General features: G+C 42.8%; 1 long non-coding RNA gene across 1 annotated transcript; it reads left to right on the top strand.

The window, feature by feature from the left end:
* Window positions 1-2,285: 2,285 nt before the first annotated feature.
* On the top strand, window positions 2,286-3,014 carry LOC137092483 (uncharacterized). The gene is made up of 3 exons (XR_010908297.1): window positions 2,286-2,360; window positions 2,629-2,698; window positions 2,956-3,014. It is a non-coding gene; the product is annotated as an uncharacterized lncRNA (long non-coding RNA).
* The last annotated feature ends 16,242 nt before the right edge of the window (window positions 3,015-19,256 follow it).

Genomic DNA, 19,256 nt, shown 5'->3' on the forward strand with positions numbered 1-19,256 from the left:
AGAACGGCACTGAAGTCATTCTTAAGAAGGGAAGATGTGTTCGGAATTTAGCCGAACGGATACGGGGAAAGTTTAATCTTTCAACAAGCTCTGCTTCACCGTCGTTGCTCTGGTTGGTTGTAGCGCTATCCTATCGCGTGCAGAGGGAGTTTGAAAGACAACCGTTTATCCCGCCCCTCGGATTGAGCTGTCAATGGTGAGTTTCCAGACATCTTGATGTGGGTCTGGCTTGTCAGGCTAAATCTTATGCCCAATACAGGCTGAGTTTTTTTTTAGTTTTTTTTTTTAGTTTTTTTTTTTTTTATTTACTGAAGGTTACAAATGGAATTATATTAATTTACAATATATACTCATTCATTATCAATATGCCTTATCTGATGAAAATGGCTTTTTTAATATTTCTTGTTTGTTAATAGGCAAAGGTTACAGCTAGCTATATGAATCACATATATTTTCAACTTAAAATGATGAAATTAGACAAAAGTTTATTTATTTGCCTATTTTTGTCTTTTGTTTTACTTTTTGTTTTCTGACTTAAAGCAGCAGCTGTCAAACATGAATGTTTAGTTCGCTTACATTTCTCTCACTTGACGTCGAGTTGCGCTGCTAAAATTTGCGCTCAGGCTCAGCTGTTTCTGTGTAAACATAAAGCCTGCCTACTCTATATATATATTTCTCAAATATTTTTATATAATATAATTTTTCTCAAATATTTTGACATTAACGAGTTTTGACAGACCAATGAAGCTCAGATTTACACACACACACACACACACACCTCTGCTTCTGACGTGAGCTCTGTTCGGTGCCACTGCAGATTGAAGAACTCAACACACAGACTGGACGAAGCCGAAGACTCCTGCCACTTTCATGTTTTAAAGTTTAATCACATATTTTTTAGTGGGGGCTGAGGCATAAGTTGAAGCTGAAGCCCCCCTAAAAACAGCCTAGCGAAGGCCCATGGTTGATATTGTGTTATTTATTAGAAAAAAATGTTTGCCGATGGCCGGCCGATGGTCCTCGGTTGAACTTTTCCAAAATGCACAGATTGCCAATCCGTCCCTGACCGTGTGGAAATAAGCCTTCACTAATAGACAATCGGTAACACTTTATAACAACGTTCAGTTGTAAGTCATTTATAAGTGGTTAGTTAATGATGAACTAATAATTTACAAAACATTCACAAATGATTATCAAGTGATATGTTAACATTTTATGAATGTTTTGTAAATTCCGTTAAAAGTCATTTACAAGTGATTAGTAAATGATTAACTAATGATTTATGAAACATGACTAAGCATTCATAAATGATTAATGAGTGATTTGTTAATTATTTAACATATATTTAGTAGATTCAGTTAAGTAATTTACAATTGATTAGTTAATGATGAACTAATGATTTACAAAACATGACAATGCATTTCAAAAATGTTACTAAATTGTTACTTTTTTGTATATTTTGTAGATTCAGTTATAAATTATTTACAAGATAGTAGATAATGATAAACTAATCATTTACAAATCATGACAATGATTAAGTATACTATGCTAAAAATGTGCAAATCTGTAAGTTATCTTTAAAAAATAGCATATCATAAAATAACCAAACAGATCCTTAGTAAATGGTTAAGTTAGTAGTTAATATAGGCTATTATTAATCACTGAAATGTCAGTTTACCATTATCTCAATAAACAATTGTTAATCTTGAACAAATGATGATCAAACCATTAGTAGATAATGAATATATAATTTATTGATGCATCATTAATTTTTTTAAGCTGGTTTGTTAAAACCCACAAAATGCATTTATGCTAAAGCTATTTTTTAAAAGAATGATAAATTACGAGTTGTCAAATTAATAAACATTTTAGAATGACTTAAAGTCACGGGGTTGCAGTGCGTTAAGTCATTTCATGGTAACGTTAACTAGTTTTGTGTTCCCTGTCCAAAATGACTGCCCCATTATAGCAGATTATAAATTCGTAATAATACGTTTATTATCACCTAATGTTGTGATAGATCTTTTTTATATATCAATGTATGTTTTTATGAACAAGTTCGTAAATGTACTAAAAATACTAGTTTTTGAGTAAAACATGATGGATTATTTTGACTATAACAATTTATAAATCATATACTATCACCAAATGTGATGTATATTTTTAGCAACTTAAATTATTGTGAACAGCACAAGTTTTGAACTTCTGTTTACTTTGTAAGTGCTATTTATCCACATTACATTATTATTGTTATTGTTATTCATAGTATTCATTTAAGTATTTCTTGTTTCTCAGCATGACATTCCAGTCATCAGGAGGTGGTGGTGCCTACTCCTCATGGAGAATTTTGCGCTTGGAGGGTAGGATATCCGAATTATTATTATTTGTCATTTAGCAGACACTGTTATCCAGAGTGACTGTGACCCTGTAGTGAACTAACTACAGGGACAGTCCCCCCCGAAGCAACTTGGGGTAAGTGCCGTTTGGATTGGTGACAGCCTCTGGGATTGAACTCACAACCTTACGGTGTTCCATTTGGAAGCCCAGAACCCTGACCACTTGACCATCACATGCTGCATTCTGCATAACTTCATGTTCTCATTGTAGCATCTTTTTGTGTTTTGTCAGACATGGAAGGCAGTTTGCACACTGGGCTGAGGAGGCCATGGCGATTGTGTCCTGTCTCACTGACTGTCAGGTAAGCTTTTGTAAGATAAATTATTCAGATGTTTAAAAAAAAAAAAAAAATATATATATATATATATATATATATATATATATATATATATATATATATATATATATATATATATATATATACATTGATGTTTTCCTGCAAAGTGTTGATACAAATACTTGACTTCTCTCGTGTGAAATCGAAGTACATTTGGGTCTGCATGGCATATCCATAAAATAATACACTTCAATACAATTTTTTTTTTTACATGATTGTAGTCTTGTGGACAATTGAAATACAGTACATCACATTGTGCTATTCTACAGCAAAGAAATGGAACTGCGGAAATTGAGCATGACATAGGAGCACTGGAGGGGGTCACACCACCACAGAATCTTGAGGTAAGCTGTAGAGTTCTGTAGTGTATATTTTTACTCAAAGTTTTAATTTGCTGAAACTGTAAAATTGTTAATTGCTGTTAATTTTGGAATATTTTTCATAAAGAACGAGAATGTGATGAGCAGCATCAGAGAAGGTGTTGAATGGTTAAAGGAAAATCACCAGCTGTTGAAGAGCAAATACTTGCCACCACGTATTGTCTGCATGGAGGAGGAAGATGCTCTGAATGCCCTTGCTCAACTGTGTTCACATTGTGAGGAACTTCTAGATGAGGATGATGAAATAAGGGCCCCATTTTATTTCACGTTCAAAAACAAAGAGGACATGCACTTATTCATGTCAGAGGTTAGGGACAAGAAAAATGCTAGAGTGTCATCCTTTTATAACCCTGAAATTAGATTTTTTTTTTTTTTATTTTATTGCACTTGTTTAATTTTATAGTTAGTGATCAATTGTAATGGAACAATAATGAAATGTTTAAAATGTAAATTGTAAATAAATATAAATTAAATTGTATTCTTGTTTATGTCTCCAACAAATTGATAATATGCTCACACTTTCAGCCTGGTTAAAAGTACGTTGTATGTGTGTTCAAGTTTATGCATTTACCCCAGCCATAATTAATCAACTTAAGGAATTAGTTATCTTGATGTTAGGCTAATAATTGTAAAATTCTAAAAACCTTTTAAATGTCTATTCTAAAGTTAGATTTTTTTTTTATACCAAACTTTGAATTACAATGTGTGTTTATTATACCAGGATGTTCGTTTTTGGAGAAAAAACATAAAAGAAAGATTTAAGTGTTCATTGTTTTATTTCAGTAAAGGAGCCTAAAGGCCTTCGAGCAACAGCAGATGCAAAAATATAATAGCATGAGCAACAATAACCAATAGATCGTTTTAAGACAGAACTAAGATTTAAAAATCAAATGTATCAGCATGAAACTACTGTTGTGAAACTGCGCATGCGTGGGTCAAAACCGCTGTAGTGAAACTACGCATGCGCGGGTCAAAACCGCTGTAGTGAAACTGCGCATGCGCGGGTCAAAACCGCTGTAGTGAAACTACACATGCGTGGGTCAAAACCGCTGTTGTGAAACTGCGCATGCGCGGGTCAAAACCGCTGTAGTGAAACTACGCATGCGTGGGTCAAAACCGCTGTTGTGAAACTGCGCATGCGCAGGTCAAAACAAAACCGCTGTAGTGAAACTACGCATGCGCGGGTCAAAACCGCTGTTGTGAAACTGCGCATGCGCAGGTCAAAACAAAACCGCTGTAGTGAAACTACGCATGCGCGGGTCAAAACCGCTGTTGTGAAACTGCGCATGCGCAGGTCAAAACAAAACCGCTGTAGTGAAACTACGCATGCGCGGGTCAAAACCGCTGTTGTGAAACTGCGCATGCACAGGTCAAAACAAAACCGCTGTAGTGAAACTGCGCATGCGCAGGTCAAAACAAAACCGCTGTAGTGAAACTACGCATGCGCGGGTCAAAACCGCTGTTGTGAAACTGCGCATGCGCAGGTCAAAACAAAACCGCTGTAGTGAAACTACGCATGCGCGGGTCAAAACCGCTGTTGTGAAACTGCGCATGCACAGGTCAAAACAAAACCGCTGTAGTGAAACTGCGCATGCGCAGGTCAAAACAAAACCGCTGTAGTGAAACTACGCATGCGCGGGTCAAAACCGCTGTTGTGAAACTGCGCATGCGCAGGTCAAAACAAAACCGCTGTAGTGAAACTACGCATGCGCGGGTCAAAACCGCTGTTGTGAAACTGCGCATGCACGGGTCAAAACCGCGGCTGGGGTAAAACTGTGGCTCTGCAGACAGATATTATTGCCTGGTACTTCCAAAAGAAACGTCACGTCAGCTTTGACAGCATTGGCTGTCGTGTCTTGTGACCAATTGCGTCATTACGTCAGCTTTGACTGTAAAATGCCATTGGCTCTCATGTGTCATGTGACCGATTGCGTCCTGCTAAAGAGTCAGGACAGGAGTATTATTTGAATGAGAAATATGAGAAATATGCGTTCATAAAGGGATCATAATTTCAATGATTAAAACATTAAGATCAACTCTGTTCTTCACATAAAGATATCGTATGACTTCAGAAAACTTGGAATGCAACATGAGCTAATACTTTTATACTATTTTTGGTGTTTGCATTAAAAAGTAGCCCATTTATATTTTTAAAATCATGTCTACTTTTACAAATGCAAAGAATTATATGCGTCTTGATCTGATGCATTGGGATATGCATCAATATATTATATAGGCTATTCATCATTTACTAATGGTTCGATCATCGTTTGTTCATGATTAACAATTTATTGAGATATGGTATATTGACATTTCGTTGATTAATAATATATTAACTAGTAACTTAACCATTTACTAAGGATCTGTTTGATTGTTTTATGTTATGCTATTTTTTTAAAGATAGGCCTAACTTATGACAGAGTTGCAAATCATTAGCATATTAATCATTTATGAATGTATAATTATGATTTGTAAATTATTAATTTATCATTATCTAATAACTTGTAAATAATGTATAACTGAATCTACAAAACATACAAAAAAGTAACATTTAGGAAATGAATTGTCATGTTTTGTAAATCATTAGTTCATCATGAACTAATCAATTGTCAATTACTTAAAACTGAATCTACTAAATATAAGTAAAATAATTAACAAATCACTCATTAATCATTGATCAAATGATTTTGTAATAAAGTTCGTAGAGTGGAAGGAAGGAGTCGGGAACTGGCGAACGTTTAACAACTTTAATTCCAAATTAAATAAACAAAACGAAAGTTAACCGCGGGCAGCCCCTGATGGACGACTGCCCGCCCATACACACACACATAATAATGCGGGCAGCCCCTCACGGATGACTGCCCACACACACATCAATAAAACGTAACCAAAACATAACGTAAAGTCCAGGCCTGGTCTTCTCTCGTCTTCCGCTGCCTTGGCTCCTCCTTTTATGCTCCCGTCACTTGGCCGCGAGACGAGACCGGTGTGTCACGCAGCTGGTACTCATTACCACTCGTCACCGGCCCGCTCTCGCGGTCCCTCGCCCCGCTGCTTGTCACACCACAGACTTGTAATGGAAATTACAAAACTTTCATAAAACATTATTATAAAGCGTTACCAGACAATCTGTGGCAAGTTATTTTCAAGCACAACTAATCAATTTCCAAAGTACAGAAATGCAATTACAGACACATTTTTCCAATTACCTGCCAATGAGACCCACATTCTGCATCTACAAAACAGACTTTATTTTGATTGTTTATTAATACAGAATATCTCTTCTATTGGGAAACATCACACCAAAGGAATGTTGTGGTAGGCCCAGAATCATAAACCTTAAGTAAGTGTAATTGTAGGTTGTAAAACTCTCATTCTTCAAATTAACAAGATTGAAAATGTCTTATTTCTGGTGGGATCCTAATTAGTAAATAAAAAAAAGTCTTTGTTCATTGTTGCCAATTCAAACAAAGTAAACATATGATCAATTAAAGGGGGGGGGGGGGGTGAAATGCTGTTTCATGCATACTGAGCTTTTTACACTGTTAGACAAAGTTTCAAAAACTAATGTTGGACGTTTGATGGAGTATTTCTGTGTTAAAAATACTCCTTCCGGTTTCTCACAAGTTTCGGAGAGTTTTTTTCGAGTATGGGTCCACTTGACGTTAATAGAGTGGAAGGTCCTTGTATGGGCCGTACGGGCTCTTCTCCAGGTAGGGTGACTAGAACGAGAGAGAGGAAATGCACGCCGTAAACACTCTCTCAGGTGCAGATCCAGTCGTCCGTGAACACTTATGTGGCGCGCCACGCTCCACTTTATTCCTATGGGTGACGTCGAGCAACTTCAACGCTTCAGCACAGCATTCCGGGAAGGCAGCGCTGCATTTGAACCGATTTGAACGCAGAAATGACGGGAAGCTTCACAACATTGTTTCAGTCGCGTCTTAAAGTGGATTTACACGCCACTGCTGTCACAGGACTTCACCAAATCATACCAAAGAAGTGTGTTTTTGACGGAGCTGTCCCAGCGATAAAGGTTCGGTCCTGCTTTGGAAGCAGCCGGTGAGTTAAACTGCTTCAAATGTCTCTGCTATTGGCTATCGTCACGTGAGTAAACATCAGTAAACGACACGATCGCGTGCTTCGTCATTCAAATGCGCTAACGGAATCCATTGTTGTTCTGTATAACGTTACACTAGTCTGACGTTAGTGTTGTAGTACTCGAGATCGGTCTCGGTCTCGAGACCACTTTTTAAAGGTCTTGGTCTCGTCTCGGTATCGACTGCATTTTTACTCGGTCTCGTCTCGGACTCGGGCGAAGATGACTCGGGATTTTGTCTCAAGACCGGTCAAGACCACAGCTGAAGGCATATAAAGAGCAGAGAACTCCACCCTGCGCTCACTCGCTCTGTCTTCAAAATAAGCAGATAAGCTCTCTCTGACACTTCACATATTAAGCTAAATCAAAAGTTCAGAAAACCGAATCCATGTTGAACGTTGCGCGTTAGGACAACTGTTTTGAAGTACCGCTCGGTGTGAATTGCGCTCAAAAAACGTTTGACCAGCTAAACAGCTGACATAAATCATACATTAAAGAAACAGGAAACAATTTTTATCCAGTTATGAAGTGTTTTCTGTGTGACAAACCTTCCGCGATGTTCTGACAGCCGTGATTCACACACAACGGGTCTGCTAATGTCCGATTCACGACCAAATGACTCATTTGAACCGAATCATTTTAACGACGGTAATAAGAACTGATCTGTTCAACAATGAACTGAACGAATCAGTTTTATCATTTACTCAGAACCAGGGACGATTCTAGGGTCAAAGCTTTAGGGGTGCTGAGCACCCAATGAGCCCGACTGCCACCAACCTCGAGACACACGTACCCTAGAGAAGAGAAGAGGATGTCACCATTTGCTATGCGGGGACGTTTTCATTTTCCTCCTTAACACATACATTTTAAACCACAAACTACGGAGTATGTTTTGGACATTATTTAACAGTGTAAAAGACTACAATTTTAAATAACACAATTTCTTACTCCAAGTTTTTACTGAAGCACCCTAAAAAAGGGCTAGCCTCGCCCATGCCTACAAGGAAAGCAGAAAGCAGCATTTTGTCTAGCTGAGTATTCCAGCCATCTGAAACTTTTAAACCACTGTTCTTGAAAGGCTCTTTTTTGTGTGCCAAACTGAGTATGAGGGTATTGAGACAGCTTTAACTGTTTAGGACCAGTGTCCTTATCCCCTAAGTCTGAACAGCTCTCTTCTGTCTCTGCAGCTATTGCTTGGTGCTCTCTATGTTGCACTCCCTCAGTCTCTTCATTTATTTCGCTAGTCAATTCCCTCTCATCCCTTATGGACTCTCCGTTGTTTTCCTCCTCCTTTATTATGAAAAAATGTGGTGTGAAATAATGTTACAAAAAAAAATAATATATATATATATATTGTAATATAGGCTTATGCCAATAAGTTTGTAGCTATAGGAGTACACACACATAAACAGGAGTAGTTACTGTTTTGCTTGCCACTATTCACTATGTCAATTTATTGTTGTTGTTTCCTCACCTGATTCTTCCTGCATGCTCTCCCTTTCCCTTTCTCATTTGCCATCTCCCTCTCTTTCCCTTTGAACTGACAATCATACACAAATATATTGTAGGCAGGAGAGTTGAGGTCAGTCTGTCATGTCACAAAAATGAGACCAGGAGATTACATTCTAAGGATATGATCAAAAGGCACACAGAGGCGTGTCATTTTAAATGTCTTTATTATTATTATTATTGGGCTTAGAAACTTTTAAAATGACAAATTCATTTCACAAGAGAAGCTTGAGTTTTTTCACTCCAAAAGGAGTATTATTATACAAAGGGCTTAATGTTTCCATGACGACTGACCAGAAAAGACGCACATGACGTCATGTTTACATGACTCTCGATTGTTAAAATGAGTATCAAATTAACGATAAACTTTAACAGAGACACACCTACACACTACACAGGTACGCAGTTTATTTGTCGCGCTTCTGTTTTTGTTTCACGCTCTAGCAGTTAATAAACAGAACTGCATGCGTCTTGCGGAAGAAAATTGGCGTTACTTATCTCCGTTTATGACTATGGACGAGTCACCCAGGTGCTACTTCACAGCGGCGGCGACCCGCCGGACTAAAATAGTCAGAGAATAAACACTTATTATAGGTGTACCACCATGGTGATTCAGGATACTGACTCCAGTACACACCGATATGGTTTCGAAATCGGAACAACTCTAGGTAAAAGGAAAAAAGTGTCAGACACAGCTTTCAACCGATCACAACACTAACGTTACATCACGGGTTCTCACTCTGCGTGTGTTTCGCGCTGGATGACGGTCGTGCTTAGCAGTGCAGGTACACAAGAGTAGTAGAAGAAGAGAAGAGAAGAGGATGACACCATTTGCTATGCGGGGATGTTTTAATTTTCCTCCTTAACACATATATTTTAAACCACAAACTACGGAGTATGTTTTGGACATTATTTAACCGTGTAAAAGACTAACAAAAAATTTAAATAACCCAATTTCTTACTCCAAGTTTTTGGGGTGCTGAGCTCCTTATTAGGGGTGCTGAAGCACCCCTAAAATGGGGCTAGCCTCGCCCATGCTCAGAACACCTCAGAAATGAGAACGCAAGTGTGCTTACCCAATTTAGCAAGAGTGGAGAGTAAGATTTATTAGTTTTAACTATCCACAGTATTTTAGCTTATGTATGTTGAATGTGTAGTAAAATAAATAGTCTAAAATCATTTAGTTTAGACTGGAGTGAGGTGAAAACAGAACAAAGTTGTTTGTTAGCTAGCTGATCATTTTATTAAATTGTATATGGCAGAAAATGTGGCTATTTGTTAACTGTTAATGCTATTTCTAATATTGATATGATTATATACCAACACAATTCAACCTGTTGGAACAAAAGAAACATCAAGATAAGAGATCATACATAATAATGCAAGTACAGGGTTCCCTTATCGAGGGAACTTCCCACTGCGTCGAAACGCTTTGGGGATGCTCCCTAAGCATCAGCGAATCTGAAGCCTGAATAAACACTAGTCCAATCCGATTGGTCGTGCGTGATGACGTCATTGTGACGGCGTACCCGGAAGTATAAAAGGGGGGCCGGCGCATAATGGCGGCAGTTATTGCTCTTCAGCATAGCGCTCTCTGTTTGGTCTGTCTATTTACTGTTGTCTGTCCAGTTGCGAGTGTGTGTGTGAAAGATTTATTTAAAAAGTATGGAAGAGAGAAGGAGTGCATTTAGGCAGTGTGTGCATCCGTGTCCCCGTTACATCTCGGGATCGGATACACACCTGTTATGTGTGCAGTGTCTGGGTGTTCAGCACGCTCGGGCGGCTCTCGAGGGAGCCGCCTGTGAACACTGCGAGCTGCTGACACTCAGACTGCTCCGCTCTCGGCTGGCCGTGTTCGATGAGACCGGCCAGCCTCGTGAGCCCCGTGGTTCTGGACCCGCGGTCGCTGAGGCGGCTCGGCGTCGCAGATCATGGGGCTCACAGCGGGACTTGTCAGAGGGTTTCGGGACTGCCGCGGCACTTTCCCAATCCTCCCCTGACAGTTCCGACGATCTTCCTCCCCGTGTGGAAGCCCGCTTGGCGGCATCTTCCCCCGGGTTGGAGGGTCCGATGCTTGAGCTGTCTGATTCTGAGGAATTAGATGTGCTCAGCATCGAGGCGGGTGACGTTAAAACACCATACACACTGCTTCACTCATAAAATAAGGTGCTCAGGCAGTCCCCGAGGGGGCTGCCTGTAGTAACCCGGTGTTCTCCGTTCCCGTGCGGAAGCCCGCGATGCGGCTCTTCCCCGGGAGGGAGAACCAGATGCTTGAGCGATCTGATTCCGAGGAATTAGATGTGCTCAGCGTCGACGGAGTGAAGCAAACGAGAGCCCGCCACCTTTTAATGCAGGCTCGATCTCGCGTTGCCGAGGCAGCGCGTGCATTAAGGGTCTGCAACAGAAGTGAACACACGCTATATGTGTACATGTGATACTGTTTAGCGAGGCTTGCAGTCAGCCCCTGAGGGTGCTGGCTGTGGTCGTTGAGAAATGTCTCGTAGCGTACAGAAACGTGCGTTTTCGAGTGTTTCAGCCTCGCACCTGTGGCTTTCATCTCGAGGGATGAAAGCCAAATATGTTGGGAACGATTCGAATCTCGCGTTGCTGAGGCAGCGTGTAGATGACGAGTAGTTGAATACATATTTAAACAGTATGGTCTGGTGATTAGGGCTGCATTTAATTCTGAGGAATTTAAATTAAACATTATCTGACTTTGAGGAGTTAGATATGTCTATTCAGCCTATCATTCAGCATGTTCACGTGATGGGTGATTATGGTGGCATTTATTTCTGAGGAATTAAATGGGATTTATCTAACTTTGAGTAGTTAGATTATCAGCCTATCATCCCAGTTGTGTTCACTATTTGGGTGTTTTTGGTGGCATTTAATTCTGTGCAATTAAATGGGATTTATCTGACTTTGAGGAGTTAGGTATTTCAGCCTATCATCCAAATTGTGTTGCTCCCGGGGAGCGTTCGAGATCGCCTCCTCTGTGGAGTCTTCTGGAAGTCGATGCTGCGATCCGCCGTCTACGACGCTCGGGCCACATTGGCTTCCAGCGAACGCATGCTGCTCTAGCCGCCTCTAGAAAGACTGCAGCTGGGCAGCAAACGCGTTCGCACACCGAAAATTCTCCCCGACTAAGCCCTGCCGGGTGGCCGCTTCAGGGGGTCGGGCAGGAGGCTCGGTGGGTACCAGAGACCAGCCTTGAGAGGCTGGTTCCCCTAGTAGAATATATCAGCGCATAGTCATTATGCTCCTGAATATATCTGTTGGGCCCTGTGTACCATGGGCAAAGGGTGCAGACTGCAGTTCAGTGTTCCACCACCGGGGTTCATCGGTGTGGCCTGGATAGTGGTGTGCCCAGCCCAGTGGCCTGCTGGCCAGCCCCCTCTCCAGAGGAGCGATCGAGGTCGCCTCCTCTGTGGAGTTTTCTGGAAGTCGATGCTGCGATCCGCCGTCTATGACGCTCGGGCCACATTGACTTCCTGCGAACACATGCTACTCTAGCCGCCTCTAGGGAGACCTCGGCTGGGCAGCGAACGTGTTCGCACACCGAAAATCCTCCCCGACTAAGCCCTGCCGGGTGGCCGCTTCAGGGGGTCAGGCAGGAGGTTTGGTGGGTACCAGAGACCAGCCTTGAGAGGCTGGTTCCCCTAGTAGAATATCTCGGCGCATGGTTATGCTCCCGAATATATCTGCTGGGGCCCTGTGTACCTTGGGCAAAGGGTAGAGACTGCAGTTCAGCGTTCCACCACCGGGGTTCATCGGTGTGGCCTGAATAGTGGTGGGCCCAGCCCAGTGGCAGGTAGGGAACAGGAAGTGTGCTCCCTGAGGGTAAAGGAGGCTATATTGTGTATCCCTCCGCCAGACAGGGAGTCCGGCTTTACGGTCGCTACCTCATGGTTCCCAAAGAGGATGGAAGGGTGCGTCTATTATTAAATCGGAGGTACTTGAACCGTTCTCTGAGGAGATTCAGGTTCAAGATGCTCATTATCCCATCGTGAGTCAGATCCAGTCCGAGGACTGGTTCGTCACGATGTATCTAAAGACGCATATTTCATATCTCCATCCTTCCTGCCCACAGGAGGCCTGAGGTTCGCTTTCGGGGGCGAGGCGTACCAATATCGGGTTCTTCCCTTCGGCCTCACTGTTAAGCACACCACTGTGAAGCACTTTCAGAGAGTGCTGGGGCACATGGCAGCAGCGTCCAACATGATACCGTTCGGCCTGCTACACATGAGACCCCTCCAGTGGTGGTTGAAAACCAAGGGGTTTTCCCCCAGAGGGAATCCTTTTCGTATGATCAGGGTAACGCGCAGATGCCTTCGTTCCCTAGTCATATGGAAGAAACCTTGGTTTCTGTCCCAGGGGCCAGTGTTGGGAGCGTCCTGTTGCCGGGAATCCGTTTCAACAGACGCCTCCCTCACTGGTTGGGGCGCGGTCATGGACGGCCGCTTTGCGAGGGGCCCATGGGAGGGCCGTCATTCCTCCTGGCACATAAATTGCCTGGAGATGATGGCGGTCTACAAAGCTCTCAGGAGCTTTTCTCCCGGACCTCCGCGGCCAACATGTCCTGGTGCGGACAGACAATACGGCTGTCGTAGCGTACCTCAATCGCCAGGGAGGGGTAAGATCGCGCCCTCTGTGCAGATTGGCGCATCTAATCCTCCTGTGGTCCCAGGGGAAACTGTTGTCCATCAGGGCAATGTATGTCCCGGGGGTTCAAAATCAGGGAGCAGACATCCTGTCGAGGCAGGGGCTGAGGCCCGGGGAGTGGCGGCTCCACCCCGAAGTGGTGGAGGCCATATGCGAGAGGTTCGGCCCAGTGGAAGTGGATCTGTTTGCGTCTCGAGAGACGTCCCACTGTCCACTGTGGTTCTCCCTCACGCATCCAGCCCCGTTGGGGTTGGATGCCATGGTGCAGACGTGGCCGAGGCTGCGTCTGTACGCATTTCCCCCGATTGCTCTGCTCCCGGGAGTCCTGGAGAGGGTCCGTCGGCAGGGGGTCAGTCTACTTCTGGTAGCACCCCGTTGGCCGACGCGAGTTTGGTTCTCAGATATCATAGCCCTGCTGGCAGGTCATCCATGGCAGATTCCTCTGAGGAGGGATCTCCTGTCTCAGGCGGCGGGGACGATATTCCACCCCCGGCCGGAGATTTGGAACCTTTGGGTATGGCCCCTGAGGGGGCCAGGTACCTAGAGGCTGGCCTGTCGGCAGACGCGGTAGAGACCTTACTCAGTTCCAGGGCTCCGTCCACAAGGAGACTGTACAGCCTCAAGTGGAATGTGTTTTCCACTTGGTGTAGGGGGCGTGAGGTGGACCCAGTTAACTGCCCAGTGGCTTCAGTGCTGGAGTTCCTCCAAGATCGCTTCTCTGCGGGCCTAACCCCGTCCACACTCAAGGTGTACGTGGCTGCCATTGCGGCTTTCCACACTCCTCTGGGTGATGGGCCTCTGGGTAGGCACCAGTTGGTTGTACAGTTCCTCCGTGGGGCTCGGAGGATGAGGCCTGTGGCTCAGTCCAGAGTTCCAACCTGGGACCTGGCAGTGGTTCTCGAGGGGTTGGCTGAGGCCCCCTTCGAGCCACTGGAGTCAGCAGAACCGAAAAATCTGACCCTTAAGGTGGCTTTTCTACTCGCCATCTCCTCTCTAAGGAGAATGGGGGATCTCCAGGCCTTGGCAGTAACGCCGACTTGCCTGGAGTTTGCCCCGGGTGGAGTGAAGGCCATCTTACACCCTAGGCCGGGCTATGTGCCTAAGGTCCCATCCAGGGTGGTCAGGTCTTTGGTTCTGCAGGCATTTCATCCTCCGCCTCACGTGACGGCGGAAGAGGGGAGACTTCACCTACTCTGCCCGGTCAGGGCACTCAGGGTGTATCTGGCGAAGTCCGCACAGTGGAGGAGATCTCAACAATTGTTGGTGTGTTTTGGCTCACCCAAGAAGGGGTTGCCTGCGTCTACCCAGACAATCAGTAACTGGATTGTCCAGGCAATAACCATGGCTTATCAGGTGCGCAGTTTGCCTTCACCTGTAGCCGTGAGGGCACATTCCACCAGAGGCATGGCCTCTTCGGTGGCCCTCCTTTCTGGGGTCCCCTTGCAGGATATCTGCGAGGCGGCGGGGTGGGCTACTCCACACACTTTTATCAGGTTCTATAGCCTGGATCTCCCTGCGACGCCTGGCGCGAGGGTGCTCCAACCCTAGTTGTGCCCGGTCTCCGGCTTCACACTAGGACAGGCGCTACCCTCGGTGTGGCCTAGTGGGTACTTGTTCCCCAAAGCGTTTCGACGCAGTGGGAAGTTCCCTCGATAAGGGAACGGCTCGGGTTATGTATATAACCCTTGTTCCCTGAGAGGGAACGAGCACTGCGTCGTACCGCCACACCTCGGCACGCCTGGAGCGCATGCTTCAGAGCAAAAAACTGCCGCCATTATGCGCCGGCCCCCCTTTTATACTTCCGGGTACGCCGTCACAATGACGTCATCATGCACGACCAATCGGATTGGACTAGTGTTTATTCAGGCTTCAGATTCGCTGATGCTTAGGGAGCATCCCCAAAGCGTTTCGACGCAGTGCTCGTTCCCTCTCAGGGAACAAGGGTTATATACATAACCCGAGCCGTTTCTTTTCCTTGTTGTTGCACAACAAAGCTGCACAGTAACATTTTCAATTTGTAAATGAAAAATATGTACATATATAAAATAATTTGCTTAAGCAGCATAATGCATATCTGTATGATACATATTCCACCTCCTGTTATTCACATTAACATTTAAGACATAATGGACTGTGTCTGAGATTAATACCTCATCCAGATTAGCATTCTTTGAGTTTTAAAATGGGATTGAGCACTTTTCACAAAACAAAACACAAAACTCTGTTAGTGTCAGGTTGGTGTTTGTGTCCACCATAGACTGTAAACAATATGAACACGTCGTCTTCAGTGCCTTCCATTGACGAAAAGTTAAGTGTTATTTGCTTATAGAAGAAAAAGATTAATTCCCACAAAGCTGCAATGCCTTTTGATTATTTGATCAAAACTTCTCTCATGGTACACTTACACACCCACACATAAGAGAGAAGTGCATCATATGCATATTCCACATTTTATCATAAGTGTGGGGACATGCATTGGTCTCGGTCTTGACTCGGTCTCGGCCTGTCTTGGTCTTGGTCTTGACTCGGTCTCGGCCCTTCAAAGTCTTGGTCTTGTCTTGGTCTCTGCCCTTCAAAGTCTTGGTCTTGTCTTGGTCTCGGTTTAGGTGGTCTTGACTACAACACTATCTGACGTGCAAAACCGTTTTGCTTGCTACTTCTAAGGTTTAGTCGCATACAATAGTCTATAAACCGAATCATGTCCTCATACACTGCGAGTAAAGACACAGAAATGTTGAGAGGCCACTAAATACAGTACATACCACAGAGACGGACTTCCTGATGTTGCCGTTTCTCCTGTTCAATTTATTTCAGCCTCAGATTTGATTCTGGATCATTATCTGTATTAGCTGAGATAGCGATGGGTTTCTCCACGCTTGAGGACGTCACCGCTTTGCACGCTCGTCATTCTTTAGCTCCGCCCACATGATACGCCTCCAGGCGCTCGTTTTTTTTTTCCGGAAAGACTCGGTACAGCCTATATTTCTTTTATAAATATGATAAAACTAAAGACTTTTCGGAGATATGAAGGATGCAATACTACTCTATAGGTACTCAAGATTGACATGAGATTGACTGAAACTGAGTGTTTCACCCCCCCCCCCCCCCCTTTAAATACTGACCTTTTTCTAAAAACACGATCTGTCCATTAGCAATCACAAATGTAATTAATACTGTTTTTCTCAAACATATCAAAACAAATCATAAATATTAATGGAATATAACTTTTCTGAGATTTTGACCACTGAATGGGTCATTTTGCATGTGATGGGTCACATAAATAAATAATGTTTATAAGTTGTGAATAGTTTGACAGTTTCACTGAGAATAGACTCATCAGTTTTTTCAAGCCATGTACATTTGGTCATTGTGCAAATTGAAATCAAACTCTTTTGCAAACATGTGCAGAAAACAAATGAAATTTGCTTACATTTAATAAGAAATTATAATCTGATGTGAACATGAAACTAATTGTTCAGAGATCTGAACTTATTGTTTTAAGGTAAAAAATATATAATTCAAGAATTGAGCATAAGAAGTTGAGAAAACCTGTAAAATACTAAAGCAGCAGCATTATGTGTGTACAAGAACCAATGGAAAGCATAAGAGAGAAAGAGCACAAAGAGAAAATACACTGGATGACAGAAGATCAGAGGAAAGTAAGTCCTCTTTATTTTTCAGAAGGACAGTTATGAAATATTGCGTAGGCCCTTCTGTGCTGCATGCTGAATTTGGTCTCGCCAATTGGGTGACTCCTGTTTTTTGACTCGGGATAAAAACAAAATGTCTGCCACACTTTGGGCCAGTCTGTTTGTGCTATGTGCCTGGACCACTCACCCGATGCCAGTCAGACACATGGTGCCAGCGCGCAAGCTCCTCCAACCGATGCTCCGCTGGCGACAGCTGTTCTCTTGCTGACTGAAGTCTGGGCACATGGTGAGGCGTGGCTGTCTGTGCGCAAGCACAATCGCTGCAGCTCCTTGCCTGGGGGCAACGGCTTAGGCATGCGTGTCAAAACTCATATTCGTCCTTCTGCTCTGTTCCTTACTGTCACACAAACATTATTGCATTATGAGACACCAGTCTGGTCAGTTGTGACTTGGGCATGGAAATGGAGACTTGCACTCAAGGCTCAACAGCAGTGACTGGGAGGACTTCCTCCAAACTGAGCCTGGGGTACATCAGTGACCCAGTTTGCAGGCAGGCTAAAAGTTTGGGCTCTTTCAAGCCTGTTGGGCACACGACCTAAGAACGCTGTTGCTCCACAAGAGTGTGATCAATCGTTTGAGGATAATCTGACCCAGGCTGCACAATTTTTGAACAAGCACATGCTTGGGCGATCAAGCACTTCACATGATGTACACTTGAGGGATGCTGCTATTTTAAAACACTACTTCCGACAATGAAAAGCATTTTTGGTGAAGGATTGAGATACCGTAATCATCAACCGTATCACATTTTGAAATACGATGACAAACTAAATGAGCATTAAATGTTTTTTTTTTTAAACTAATCTGAAATGTCAAGACAATAGCATGTTCTGTCAAATGCTAGCACATGTACAGTGTGACACTATGAGAAATATACAGAAACTACGGTAACAATATACAATGCGGGTGCACTAATATGCATTATTTCATGCTTGATAATGCACAGATAATCATGAGTTAATGTATTACTAATGGTGAGATAACCCATTTATTAATGATTACTGCATCAGCAACTAATGAAGATTCTACATGATTAATAGATTAAGTAATCATTAAATTGTTATTAGTTAAATATGTCATAATGTATTAATTCCTTAATATCATTTAAATGAACGTGTTAATTACCACAACGGGTCTAAGCCATGCATTTCAACTTCCAGTTGTCTGCTTTATTTAATCATTAGCTCATGATTTATAAAGGTATCATTATGTTATGACTTTACTTGTTGGGGCACATGACTATTAACTAATTAATTAAGTAATATGTAATTGTGGTTATGGGTTTTGAATTAATAATAATAAAAAAAAAAAAATCTAAACCCATAACCACAATTACATATGACTTAATCATTAATAAATGGGTTAGTTCACCATTAGTAATACATTAACTCATGATTATCTGTGCATTAGTTAAGCATGAATTAATGCATATTAGTGCAACCGTATTGTAAAGTGTTTACTGAGCAGCATTTTCCTTTTCTAATCGGCGGACCATCGAAAGTAGGGCTCAGGGGACAAACTAGCCTGACGTGGTCATACTCAATTCTAGTCAGAATATGAGTCTGAAACTGCTCCATTGGGCTGTGATTATGGGGCGTGTTTCAACCGAACCAGGAAAGACATTTTTCCCCGCGGGTTGTTTTCTATGTCCGTGGGTTGAAGCGACTATTATGTGAGATATAGACCCATGAGTGCAAATTTTAGCAGATAACCTTGCCAAAATAACACACATTTTACCCCCCAAACACCATTTTTCCCCCGGAGAACCCCCCGAGAAGCTATTGTTTAGGGCTAGTAGTTGGTGGGTTTTGTTGTAAAAACTTGGCAACCCTGTCTGCACGCGCATTGAAATCAGGCTGGAATACACAATCTTTGCCAGTGTTGTAAAAAAATAAAATAACTTAATGATACACAGAGTACTTACCCAACATGATCATCATTGCTGAGAGAAATTGTGAAGGTGAATGCATATACAAACAAGCACTCAGTTTAGGATTTGAAAAAATATAATCCAAGCTCCTTTGATGACGTGCATGATAACGTCACTGTTTATCATCTGTCGGTCATCGTCTATAACCTGCCCTGATGATTTCATTGGTCTGAACAGTTTCTGTTCGGAGATAATTACTCCTCTATGGAGCAAGGCCAGACCAAACTGCCCG

Source organism: Pseudorasbora parva, chromosome 11 (genome assembly GCF_024679245.1).
Source record: "Pseudorasbora parva isolate DD20220531a chromosome 11, ASM2467924v1, whole genome shotgun sequence".
In the NCBI taxonomy this organism is placed as follows: domain Eukaryota; kingdom Metazoa; phylum Chordata; class Actinopteri; order Cypriniformes; family Gobionidae; genus Pseudorasbora; species Pseudorasbora parva.